General features: G+C 43.2%; 1 long non-coding RNA gene across 1 annotated transcript in view; it reads left to right on the plus strand.

Moving 5' to 3' along the window:
- LOC136363478 (uncharacterized) overlaps positions 1–6,230 on the plus strand; it is a 50,602-nt gene extending 44,372 nt beyond the window's left edge. The window contains exon 2 of the long non-coding RNA XR_010743996.1: positions 5,436–6,230. This is a non-coding gene — a long non-coding RNA (uncharacterized lncRNA). The remainder of the gene's footprint in view (positions 1–5,435) is intronic.
- Positions 6,231–12,392: the final 6,162 nt, after the last annotated feature.

Raw genomic sequence — 12,392 nt, forward strand, 5'->3', positions numbered from 1 at the left:
GAGTAAGCCAAGAACACTTTTTTAATTGTATTTATAACTCAAAATTGATATTTACTGCATTCCATATAAAATTAGACATTCCTCTGTTTAAAAGGAATCAAATGAAAGCTGGAGACCTGAGCTGCTAAGTGTGGTACTTTTCACAATTTTTATCAATTTTTTTGATAAGGTTCACATTTAAGGCACAAGGTTGTAGCAGAACATCAGATGACACACATGCAGAAAAAGCATGCTGCTCTGAGTCCTTTCTGCCTAAGCACGGTGGATTCATAGCACACTGAATTCAATAGCAGACTTTGTATAGACAGTATTGAACTTCAGCTGCATCCAGCAGTGTGGAAAAAGGACAATATGCAGTGGGCTGAAACAATGGTTCTGTCAATTAACCTGGCTACAGTGCACTGCCACCATATCCACGAGGACTACAGAAAATCATTGTAGCATATTCCAAGGAACTTTTGAAAGAGTGAGCCCTACCTAGTGAGTCACTAAAAGATTATACCTAAAAACTTAAAATTAGATGTTGATAGAACCAGACAGCATCTTTAAAAATTGCTCTATTCAGGAATATAACTCAGAATGTTAAGTATTAGAAATGTGAACTATTAGATCAATCTCATGACTTTCTCCTGACAATAGGAGAATCTCCTGCAACATTTCCTAGTGCTTTTATGTGCTTGTTATTTTTTATAAATATATCACACTAAATGGCAAAGAATGTTGGGTAAACAGAGTAAGAAAGGGATTTTATTTTTACCTCACTATAGGTCTTGTTTGTGCCACATGGCTTATTTGCCTCACTGTCATCCCTTTGCTTTTCCACCTTTAATAGGAGAGAGATAGTAATACCTGTCTGTTCCTTAAGACATTTATGCTGATTATTTATCACTTACCAAAATCTTTCAAACTGAAAGAAGTGTCACAGAGACAATATGAGATATAAATTTGTCTTTCACTCTGTTTCTTACTTCCTTTTTCTGTTGAAAGCCAAGACTTGCTTCTGATAGCTATCATGTTCTACTCCTTCTCTCATCAATTATTTGAAGAAGGTACTGTCATTCAAGGCTATGTTTCTAATGATTTTTTTGGCTGTGTAATTTAAAGAGTACAAAATCATTCAATTTCATCTTATTCTGGAGATCGCTAACTGTAATTATACATGGAAATGATGAAATGAAGAAAAACTAGATATACTCTAATCCACTTTCAGGGTCTAGCATAAAAAATCCAGGTCAGTTAAGCTAATTTCAAACAATGTAAGTTCACCAGTGCTTCATAAAAATGAAACTGGTATCAAGTTATGGAGCAAAAGTTTGTTCACAACTAGGATTTCACTTTCCTCACAGAAAGAGTGGAGCTAAATAAAAAGACAAATTATTCTCTTCTGATTAATTGATCAATTCTGAATTGCAAGTCAAATATAAACACAACTTGAACCCAATCCCAAATCCTAAAGACACCCTCCCTAAAACCTTCAGCCCACCCAAACCAATTGAAAAAAACATATTGCAAAATTTCATGTTATGCAGAGATGTCAAGGAGGTTGACCTTGGTTCTTTCAAAGGCTATAATAAGTATTCTTTGAAGAAAATAAATGCTAGTGAGAACAGATCCTTTCACACATGAGAAGAGTAAGTGAAAGATTCAGAAATGGTTCTGATATTAAGTTCCTTTTGATGTATTTCCTCAGTGGGAAAAAAAAAAAGGAAGAAATGCTGGGAGCACTGAGAGAGAGTCGGATTAGGATCCTGTGAAAGAAACTGCAACAACTAATGAAGGACATATAGGGAAATGCATTAGGGAAATGTGAACAAATAAAAAAGCCTAGACAACATGCATTCTACAGGACTTAAAAGAATTAGCTAAACTCCTTAACGCTCACTGTGCACAAGTCAAATAACTGAAAAATTCAAGCATAGGGAAATACTAACATTACCACCTTGAACAACAGCAAGGATGCTGCAGACAGACTCTCGTAAATCCAGTTTCTGTTCCTAGTGGTCACTCTGTCTTCAGCGAGCCTTGGGTGCAGGGCCTTGACCACAGACAGGGGAGTATCCAAGTGCAGATAAGCTTTAATAGGGGCACGATGTTGTATCTCACAGGATCTTAGCTGAAAAACTAATTCACATTGGCTCAGCCATTTCCATGTGGCTTTCAAGTTGCTGAGGTAATGAAATTACAGGAAATAAGCTGCAATGTAGCAAGGTGGTGGGAACTGTCTCCTGGCTGCCATGTGGATGACTGCTAGCAACAGTCTGTTGGACTTACTTTATTAATGATCTGGAAAAGACAGTCCACAGCACTTCAATGAAACTCACAGATATGAGTGTGAAAAACAGAAAGACAAGTGTATAAAGAAAACAATAGAGAAATTCCTAGAGAAGATAGAACCATGGAAACCAAATAATTAAAGGAGACTCAACTTGGAAAATAATGCAGCCTGGGAAAGCATCTAAGAAGGAATAACAGGAAGACAAAATCTCAGATGCAATAATGATGAAAGAGATGTAGGGAGATAGCTCACGCTAAATGACATGAATTGGTAACGTGCTATGGCGTGAAAAGGCCAGAACAATATTGGACAGGGTCACATCACTGAGATAGGAACAAATACCACTTTCTGCATGCTGCTGGTACAGCTCCATCTGGAATATTATACACATTTCTGGATATTGACAAATTTGAGAGTTCAAAGAAGAGCACCAAATATGATCCAAAGACTAAGAGGATTGATTTATGAGGCGACATTAGAAGAGTTAAAAATATAAATTGCTTGGCTAAGAAATGATTAATGGGGGACATGATAACAACCTACTGATATTTGAAGAAGACCACCAGTGAAGGAAAGGCATTTTTCAGCAGAATTCTCAAGGAACATCAGAGTCCAGAGAGCAAGTGAGAAGCAAAAACATATACTGAGTATCAAGAAAAGCTTACTGATCATAATTATCATAATCTGAGGAATAACTTCCTCCATAGGAGAGGAATGAGGCTTTTACTTGTGGCTTTTAAACACAGACTTGAAGAATTCCTTAAGAAATCCATATATCCACAACTGCAAAAGTTTGTACTCCGACACCTCTGATCCATTCCAGCTTAGCCAAGCTGGGTCCAGTCCACAACTCCCTCTTCCCCAAGATGATCCCCAAGATGTAAAGATGTTACATTTTTGTGTTCCTTCCTATGCTGTTTGCTACCCTGGCATTCATCAAACTAAAATAAACAGTAGCTGCTGATAGGGAAGTACTTTTGTTACTTGAGGGCCAGTGAAAGTCTCAGCACCTGTCTTACCACTGCATGCAGATAACAAGCCAGCAGTTGGACACCTACAGAGCCTTTCAGTCACTGGGTTCTTGATGAGCTACATTCAAGGTAAATATTAGCTGCAAGTGCTTCTTCCTTTTTTTTTTTAAGGTGAAAAAATAATAGTATAGCAAAGGCTGACTACTCTGGTTTGTCACAAAGCTCATGGTTGGCCAATAACACTGGAAAAACAGTATGAACATGGCAAGGCATGGAGCTGGAAGGTAATTGGAATCCTTCTTCATCCAGCCATTGAGTGTTTCCCAGGGAGACACAATGCCGTAACACGTGTCATGCAGCAGCAACAGAAGTTTTAAATCTTGCAGTTCCCTTAGCTAGATAGATCTCCCAAAGTTAGATTAATTGTGTATCTTTCATCTTCAGCCATCTCTGAAAGGCCTTATCTTTATCTCTCCTTTCAGAGGTCCATAAATTTCTCTGTGTTCAAAGGCTTCATCCCTTCCCCCAGTCCCTTTCTAGTTCAGATATCCTCAAACTCCAGCACGACTGGCAAATCTCTCTGCATTTAATCCCCTTAAATTACCTTCCCCTTCATACCTCCTTCCATGTCTTTCACCTATTTCCTTCCAGTGCTTCACTGCTAAGTTCATCCTTGCTGAATCCTTCTGTTGGCAACCTCCTTTCTACCAAAAATTTCCCCATTATGGAAATCAACATTGCTACTCTCTTTTTTTTCCTGCTACATATTTCCCTGGTATTGGAAACCTAAAATATATAAGGCTAAGTCAATTTTACAACCATGAAGTTTGTTTGAATGTTTTCACTTTTTCCATGGACATCCTGTCCCACTCTCCAGAGGCAAAATTATCCCTAAACTGTTGCCAATGATTATGCTTAAAGTGTTCACTGAAGAACGTAGTGTGAAACACACTCAACTTTGACACTCGTTTTCTGCTAAGTAAAGGAATTTAAATCCCGCCCTCTCCCCTCCAAAAATATATTTAGTTTATAAGCAGGCAGCTATGTTTTCAATGTAATTTTTATTCATGTTTTTCTTCATCAGATATGACTGATTCAGGTAGATCAGTCCCTGTACACTAGGTTACCATAATTATGCACTATACCCATTTCAAAATTAGTTCCAGCTAGTTAGCTTCACTGCAAGACAATTCACACTGCCAATTGAGAATTTAACCTAGTTTGATGATGGATACATATAAACAGCAAATTCCATTATTTATACACTGTAGGAAATAAACTCTCTGGCTGGCCAGGGACATGAAGCATGTGAAGGGTTTTCATTTTAGATGGTTGGAAATTTTAAACTCAAGCAGCTTTTAATCAACATACCATTGAAAACAAATTTCAGCAGTTGCATTTCTTATTTAATGTAACTGAAAATAGAAGCTCCAAAAGCTTGATGGTCTATTACTCAACATGTGCTTATAATAAATTATATGTAAATAGTTACGGTGTACTAAGAAAAGCCAGAGAAGACAACCAGTTTCAATAAACTGGAGGGGCTGAGAAAAGGACCATTTCTGTCCTACTGTTCTGAAATAATTCCTATAATTCAAACACTCGCATGTATCACTGGTTTCTATTAATATTAAGTTGCAGTAGCATCTAAATGGTCAAGTCCCATAGTACTATAATAGCTTTTAGAAAGCTAGCACCAGTTACCAGCAGTAGAACAGTACAGTGTTATCCCTCACTCTCAGCACCAGCAGCGAGGCTGGAGCAGGCTCTGGGCCGAGGAGGAGCTGCAGGAGCTGTGCCGAGGGGTGATGAGCACTGAGGGGTGCAGGGTGAGGGTACCTGTGCAGAGTGAGCTCCCCCAAGCCCACAATCCCGGTAATTCCCCAGCATGGAATGGAGCGGGGCTGCAGCAAACCACCTCACACCTTCCAACAGAACTGGGGGCCTTATTCCCCAAGAAACCAACAGTGTAAAGACCATTGTTAATTGGGCTTAAATAGCCATGCTTACATGAGTAACAGGGAATTTAAAAAACTGTTCAGCCTGAAGCACTGGAGCAATGAGCATCTCCCCACACAGGCAAATTTTCTGAAATAGAGTGAATTCTCCCTGCAAGTAAAAGGAAGACAAGCTGGCTTTATTTCTGAGTTTGGTTTCCAATACTCTTAACAGCTTTCCTTTTACTCTAGGTGAAGATGGCTAATTATGAACCACGCAGACAGTGAAGACTGCACACTCCACCGAGTGACCAAGACATGGGCTACAGTTTTTCACCCGGATATTATAAGAAGAAAGTGTTACAAGAATCAGTCATGGATTCACCATGTGAAGCAATGGCCTCCATCACTCCCCTCCATTAATTCCTATCCTGCACCCTGTGCTGTAGCTGTGAACCTCTTTCATTCCTGCCGTGCTGTGGGTTCACCTTAATCCCTCAACTCAGGGTGCTGGTTGGAGGGAGCTGGGTGCTGCAGAAAGCAAAAATATGCTGGAGACCTGCCTGTGTAACACAGGACATAGCACAGGCTGAGAGAGCTAACTGCTTCCCTTTGGACTGTGCATACTTCTGAGGTGAATGACAAAAGTTTGTTGCAAAAGTTTGTGACAGTTTGGTACAGAGGACTACTTGGGGTGAGTCACTGGTAAGACTTCAAGGTTGTGAGTTGGAACAAAAATCTCAGTGGAACAGTACAAGAATTAAATTTTTAAAATTTTAATATTTCATGAAGAAAAAGAGAACACTTCATCCAAAGGAAATTTTACAAGAGTGATTGCTCTGACACGAGCAGCAGACAATATGGGAGGTACCAGCCCAGGAAAATGTGTGTGGAGCCCTTGGCAGGACATGCATGGGAAGATAAAAACTAAAAACCCAAGTGAACTCTCTGGCATAACAGTAGACAATATTGCAGCTGATGACAATAAAGTTTCCACACTAATAATTCACTAGGAGAAGGTGCAAATAAAGAGCTTATTGAAAACCACACAGAATCAGAGCTTGATCTATATTTAGAACAATTGAGTTTCAGTGTATGCATGGAGCTGTCACCTGAGGACACTTTTTCTAATAGAAAACAGAAACCCAGACTAGTTGCATTATTAGACACTGGGGACTTGTAAAAATGGAGGCTGAGACAGCAAAGCAAACTCCTCAAACTCAGGGCTGTCAAATCCATCTTATCCTGGAATGAGTGCATCTAGTACTGAACTTCATGGGGATTCTGAGCTTCCTGGAAATTGCAGATGTGTATTTTTTACAGTAATTGCTACATAAGTGATCCTTTAATTTTCTTCCATACATCCTCTTAATACCCTCTGCAGACCCATCAGCCTTCACTGGTTATTATCCCTGACCTGATCTATTAGGTCCACTTGTATTACAGTACTGATCTTTATTTTATATCGCACAAATAGGGTCAGGCACACATTTAATGCAAACCTGAAATGGGAAGTGTTGGAAATACGCAACTGTAAAGAGATTTTTTGGGGGCAAAATATGCAAATACCTAAAGAGATGAAGGAAAAGAGCCCTTATATAATAGGCTTTCACAATCTGTACCAGAGAATTCCGAAATTGCCAGCAGAAGGAACAGAACTGTAAAAAGCACAGAGAAGAATCACATGCTTGTCACTCTGTCATGGCCCACCACCTACTGCACTTCAGAACAGCAGACTGTGGTGGGGCCGACCTTTTCAGCAGGGCCTGTTGTAATGGATCAAAGGATAACGGCTCGAAAGGAGGGTCCATTTAGATTAGACACAAGTTTTTATGATAAGGGTGGTAAAACACGGAAACAGGCTGGCCAGAGAGGCGGTGAACGTCCCATCCCTGGGAACATTCAGGCTGGTCACGTTGGTCTAGTGGGAAGTGCACGGGGATTGGACTAGAGGGCCTTTAAAGCTCCCTTCCAACGCAAACGGCTCCGTGTCTCGGTGATCGCGGACCCCCGCAGCTCATGAGCCCTTCTCCGGTGTCCAGCAGGGGGGCCCGGCTCTCAGGGATGGCGGCTCCGGGGCCGGGCCCCACACCGCAGCGCCGCGCTCAGCGCCGCCGGCGGGCCCGCCCGTGACGTCACGCGGGGCACGGGGAGCGCGCGGTGACGCGCGGGAGCGCGCGGTGGCGCTGTGACGTCACGCGCGGAAGGGCGAGCGCGCGCGGTGTGACGCGGCGGGAGCGGGCGGCGGCGGAGCAGAGGCGCCGCTGGGTGTCGCTGTTGCCGGGCGGCGGCGCGCGGGGCCGCGGCGCGGGCACAAAGCCGGGGCGGGGAGGCCGCCGCCATCTTGCGCGGCCCCGCCCGGCCCCTCGGCGCCTTGGGGCGCGGCGCTGCCGGGCGGAGCTCGCACTCTGCGGGGCTGGGGGTCTCGGCGCTGCCGCGCTCGGGCGGCCGCCGGTCGGTTCCCGCCAGGCCCGGCGGGGCAGCGCCCTCACAGAGAGGGCGGCTCGGCCGCCGCGTGTCCGTCGCTCCTCGCTGAGCGGCGTGTGCCACAAAGGAGCGTACTCCGCTGCCGGCGCTCGGGCGACGCTTGCGAGCAGCTGGGATAATTTGCTGGAAAATTGAATTTGGGGGCAAAGAGAAAATCAAATCAGGGACAGAAAAGTGATCAGAATGCTGAACAAGGGTTTGCCGTAGAAATAGCAGATGAGGATGGTTTTGCAGCTGTGGCACGCTGAGCTACCTGGCATTCAGGAAGGATGTGGGAGGGCGTGTAAGGCATAAATGCCCAGCACAGATGCGTTTGGGTTTTACCTCTCCCTTAGACCGGGCGTCAGGTTTATAGGGAAGTCAGAGCTGGGCAAATGGACACTCATTCCTGCTCGCTTCTTAGGGAAGGTCACATTGAAGGACATTTTTCACTCTGTGACTTACGCCTTCCTCCACTTTATCCCTGAATTTTGTCCCTGGAGATCGATTTAGGCCCCGATGTCCACGTACATGTTTGGTGGTGTCGTCTGGTTCCAAATAGGAGATGTTTCCCATCCCCAGGGTAATCCCGAGTGACAGGGTAACACTCCCCCACCAGGGATGCTCCACAGAAAAGGGGACAAGGAGCCCAGGCTGGGTGTGTCACAGCCCCACATGTCACACCTAGTGACCCCTCTTCAGGAATGTGCCAGGAGCCTTTCTGGCTGGGGCAGCTGTTCAGCAACAGGCCCTGTTCAGATGGATCCCTCCAGCACTGCCACTTGAAACCACTCCTGTGGGCAGGAGTAGTCTGAACACTTAATAAAAGAAATCGCAGAAGAATGCAAATTAGGAGATGAGAAGCTTGTAATAGCAATGATTTGTCATGACAACTGTGTGCAGAGGTGAAAGATGCTCAATGCCTTAGGCAAGTAAAGGGCATAGTACTACTCTGACACAAGCTGTTGATTTTGAAAGGCAGACTCAATGCAGAACAGCACAGAATCAAGCTTTTGGGCTGTTACAGGAAAATTATTCAATCCAAATGAGGATGTGTGGAAGAGTAAAATACTGTCTTTTTCTATCATTCTGTGATTTTGTGAGAATTACTGAACACCCACAGCAAGTCCACATATTTCAGCTCAAGCAGCATTTTGAGGCAGGTTCCTACGTCTGCTATGTAGGATTTTCTTTTTCTCTGGGCGTGCTGCCACCATTAAAGGACAGAGATGGGAGAGATCCTTGGATTTAACACCTTTCCTCCTTCCAAAACTGAGGTGAAGAGCAAAATGCAGCCCCTCATTCATGCCCTGGTAGGTGATTACACAGCCACAGCTGTCACCAACCAGACCCTGCAGGGCTGCTGGTCTGTGATGCCTTAGCAAGTTGTAAAAGGAACTAGTGGCAGTTTGTTACTACAACATAAAAAACGAATGTGTTCCTTTTGTGCCCATCTCCTTTCCTCCTTAGTCCATGAACTTTCCTAAAGAGCTGGTTATAGCAGTTGCCTGAGTTTACTGGGAGTTTATCTTGTATCTCTCTAATAAAACAAGGTATTTCAAGAGCTCTGCAAATCCCCTTTGGACTGAGGGGACCTTTGGAACTCTCCTCATCACAGCAAAGTGCTGTGTAAATTCAGCTTTAAAAATGTTGCCGTTTGAATGACAAGCCTGCATACATCAATAGTGGCAGCACTGATGCAAGAAGTTTTGGCAGTCCATGAGAACAGCAGCAGGGACGCTTTGGGAGCCAGTTGTGTTTTGTATGATTTTTCCACATAGTACACATACCAAGGCACACACACTCAGTCCAGTCTGTCCTGGCAGCAGATCGCTGACACGTGTGAAACAATCATTTCTAGACAGGCTTAAACCATTCCATGGCTTTGTCCATGCACTTCTCATCCAAAGTAGGGAATTTGCCAGTTCCAGCTAGTATTGAACTGGAATGTCTGCAACTCAAGAACGTCTTTAGAAAGCAAAGAAAACAACCTGTTAAGCTGGAGTTGGTGGCCCTCAGCCTGTTAACATTTGGCATCCAGACTGAGTGTCTCTGCTGCTTAACATGAAACAGAAAGCACATATAGCCAGAACAGGTTTTGGGAAAGACATCAAGTGAGTACTAGAAGGCATTAATGAATATAAGGGTTTTATTTCTTTTTTATGTTTTGGTTAATCTTCCACATTTAACAGCTCTACTAATTTCCTTGATTTTAGGAATGAGCAATCTGATGTTTTGTACACATTCTAAATCCTGCTATAGGAAAGGTGTTGGGTCCCAAAACCTGCTGTGTGCAGTTTGTGTCATAGCCTGACATCAATTAAGGCATAAAGAACAAAAGAGATCTTGCTACTCCTGCAAAAGGGGACATATTGAAGCCAATCCCCAAGAACATGTGTTTCTCCCCTAGACAGATGAGATTGGAGCTCATCAGGGAGTTGTTTTATTTCTTACAAGTATTATTCCCAACCTTGTTTGTGAATTTAGCCATAGAATAAATAAAACATGTATAGCAGCGTTGTGAGTAATCACCTGAGGTATGTCCATCCCAAAGGACAAAGCCCCACAGCTGTGGCAGGGATGCTCTCTGCTAGCCACACAGCCAGTAGGATATACTGGTGACAGTCTGCATGGTGGAGAGTCTCTGTTGGGGCTACACACCTTTTTTTATGTGGGTGACCATCAGATGATCACACCAGTCCTTTTTGGACCACTGAACTGAATTTGAACAGGCAAATGAGATTTTTGTGCTTGTCAACCAGCAGTTGCAGTAATTGTCCTAGGCACAGTTGTTCTAAATAAAATCACAGATGTTGAAGTCTCCCTCTGTTTTGCTGCTGGTAGCAGAACACAGCTCTCTGCAGCTGATTTTCTGGTGCTTGCAAGCTGGTTTTGAGGGCCATATAAAAATAAGTTGTTTGCTTAACCCCAAGTAAGCACACAAGAAGGAAGTCTTTTGCACAAATGGCAAAGATCCTCAATACAGTCCCTTTAATGTAGTGGAATGGAGTTGTAAAAGTCCCAGTTCTGCAGCAAAAGGATTCCTTTGATGTAGAGAATGTGGAGTACGCTTTGTAGAGATCTTGCACATTCCAGTGCATGGTATGTGTGCTGACAAGCAGGGGTTCTAGATAGAGGTGCTGTGGAGTGAGTCCAAGCAGTGTCCTGGCCCCGGCAGTGACTCAGGGGAGTGGGGCTTGAGCAACTTAGACAGCCCTCCACACAACTTCAGTGGCTCAGCAGACTTACCAGAGGCTTCAAAATAACTCAGACTGTGGGCACCAGGGAAATTTTCCAAGCTGCTTTACACTCAACTTTCCAATCCCTTCCCATTGATTTCATATATATTACTAAAGGATGGCAAAGATCTTGGTATCACCTGTATTCCTGAAGCAACTGCAGTTTATTCATACAGAAACCCTCACAGGTTCAAGGAGACTTCAAATGAGCTGTGTTGCTTGCTTTTATTTCTATTTTATTCCATTTGTATCCCAGCTATTCTGGGATATTTACAATTGTTTTCATTCTTGGTTCCCATCTACTAACTCTGTGTTTCAGGTGAGTGGGAAGGAATTCTATGTGTTATTTTGAATAAAAGATCTATTGCAAAATTTAGAGCATGACATAATCTTTTCTAAATCCACAGGTAAAATCCAGTGTGTAGGAATGCAACGGTCCAGCCTCCCTCATCCTTTGAACCATCTACACAAATCTTCACTGAGCCAAGACCATAAAGGGGGATGAGGAACTCATGAAGAGGTTCACAAGTGGCACATGACAAGAGGTCCCATCAGCCCACTCAAAAGGGCTCAGATAGGCTGGGCCATTCCCTCTCTCCCTCCCATTATGGAGGGTTCAGGTTGATCAATAACTGATGAGTCCTGGTTATGTGGTGTAACCCCAAGATGAGAATAGCACTCAGACCAAAGGAGACAGGCCTCCTTGGAGAACAGAGGCCATGTGTGAGACAGCAGAGGAGTACTAGGATTTAAATATGAATCATTATCGTGTTAAAGTCTGATGAAATGCATGCTTGTGGCTCAGTTCTGACCCTACCCCCACCCACATGAAATTTTTGAGAGCTTTTCTTTACATTAGCAAACATGTCCAAATTCTAAGTTTCCTGCCAGCCAGAACTGGCCTGCTTCAGCTTCTACAAAGAGGCAGCTGCTAAAGCATGTGTTTTCCACTCGCACCAGGACTCCAGCATCAAACATGATGGGCATTTTCCCCTCTATTTTCCCCTCTACTGCTTCTCCAGCAGTAGAATGTTTCACAGAAATAACTTGGTCTGTGTGAATTTGCATGAAACCATATTCCCTGAGCTGTTTGGTCCTGAACCATATAAAGGATATAGAGAGGGTTCCTGAGATAGGGAAGCTTCATTTTATACGGAATAATTGGAAATAACCATTTATTGTGATAGAAAAAAGCTACGTAAAAATTAATTTCCATTCCTGCTGCACAGTAATGGCCTTGTTTCCAGAATCAGAAAGAGAGCAAAGTAAGTAACACAAAGCATCAGACCCATTTTTATTAAATAGGCTGTTTTTTGTCAGTGATGGAAAGGACAAGAGAGAAAATGCCTCCATCAAGCTGTGCTTCCTGGTATATTTAGTGTATATTCAAGTGCTTCCTGGTATATTTAGAAACAACCGAATGACAGAAAATACAGTTTGTACTTAAGGTCCCTTATTAACACTTTGACTGAGTGCAGAGTAAGGAAATACACAATATTCTGCA

This window comes from Sylvia atricapilla, chromosome 7, assembly GCF_009819655.1.
Source record: "Sylvia atricapilla isolate bSylAtr1 chromosome 7, bSylAtr1.pri, whole genome shotgun sequence".
In the NCBI taxonomy this organism is placed as follows: Eukaryota; Metazoa; Chordata; class Aves; order Passeriformes; family Sylviidae; genus Sylvia; species Sylvia atricapilla.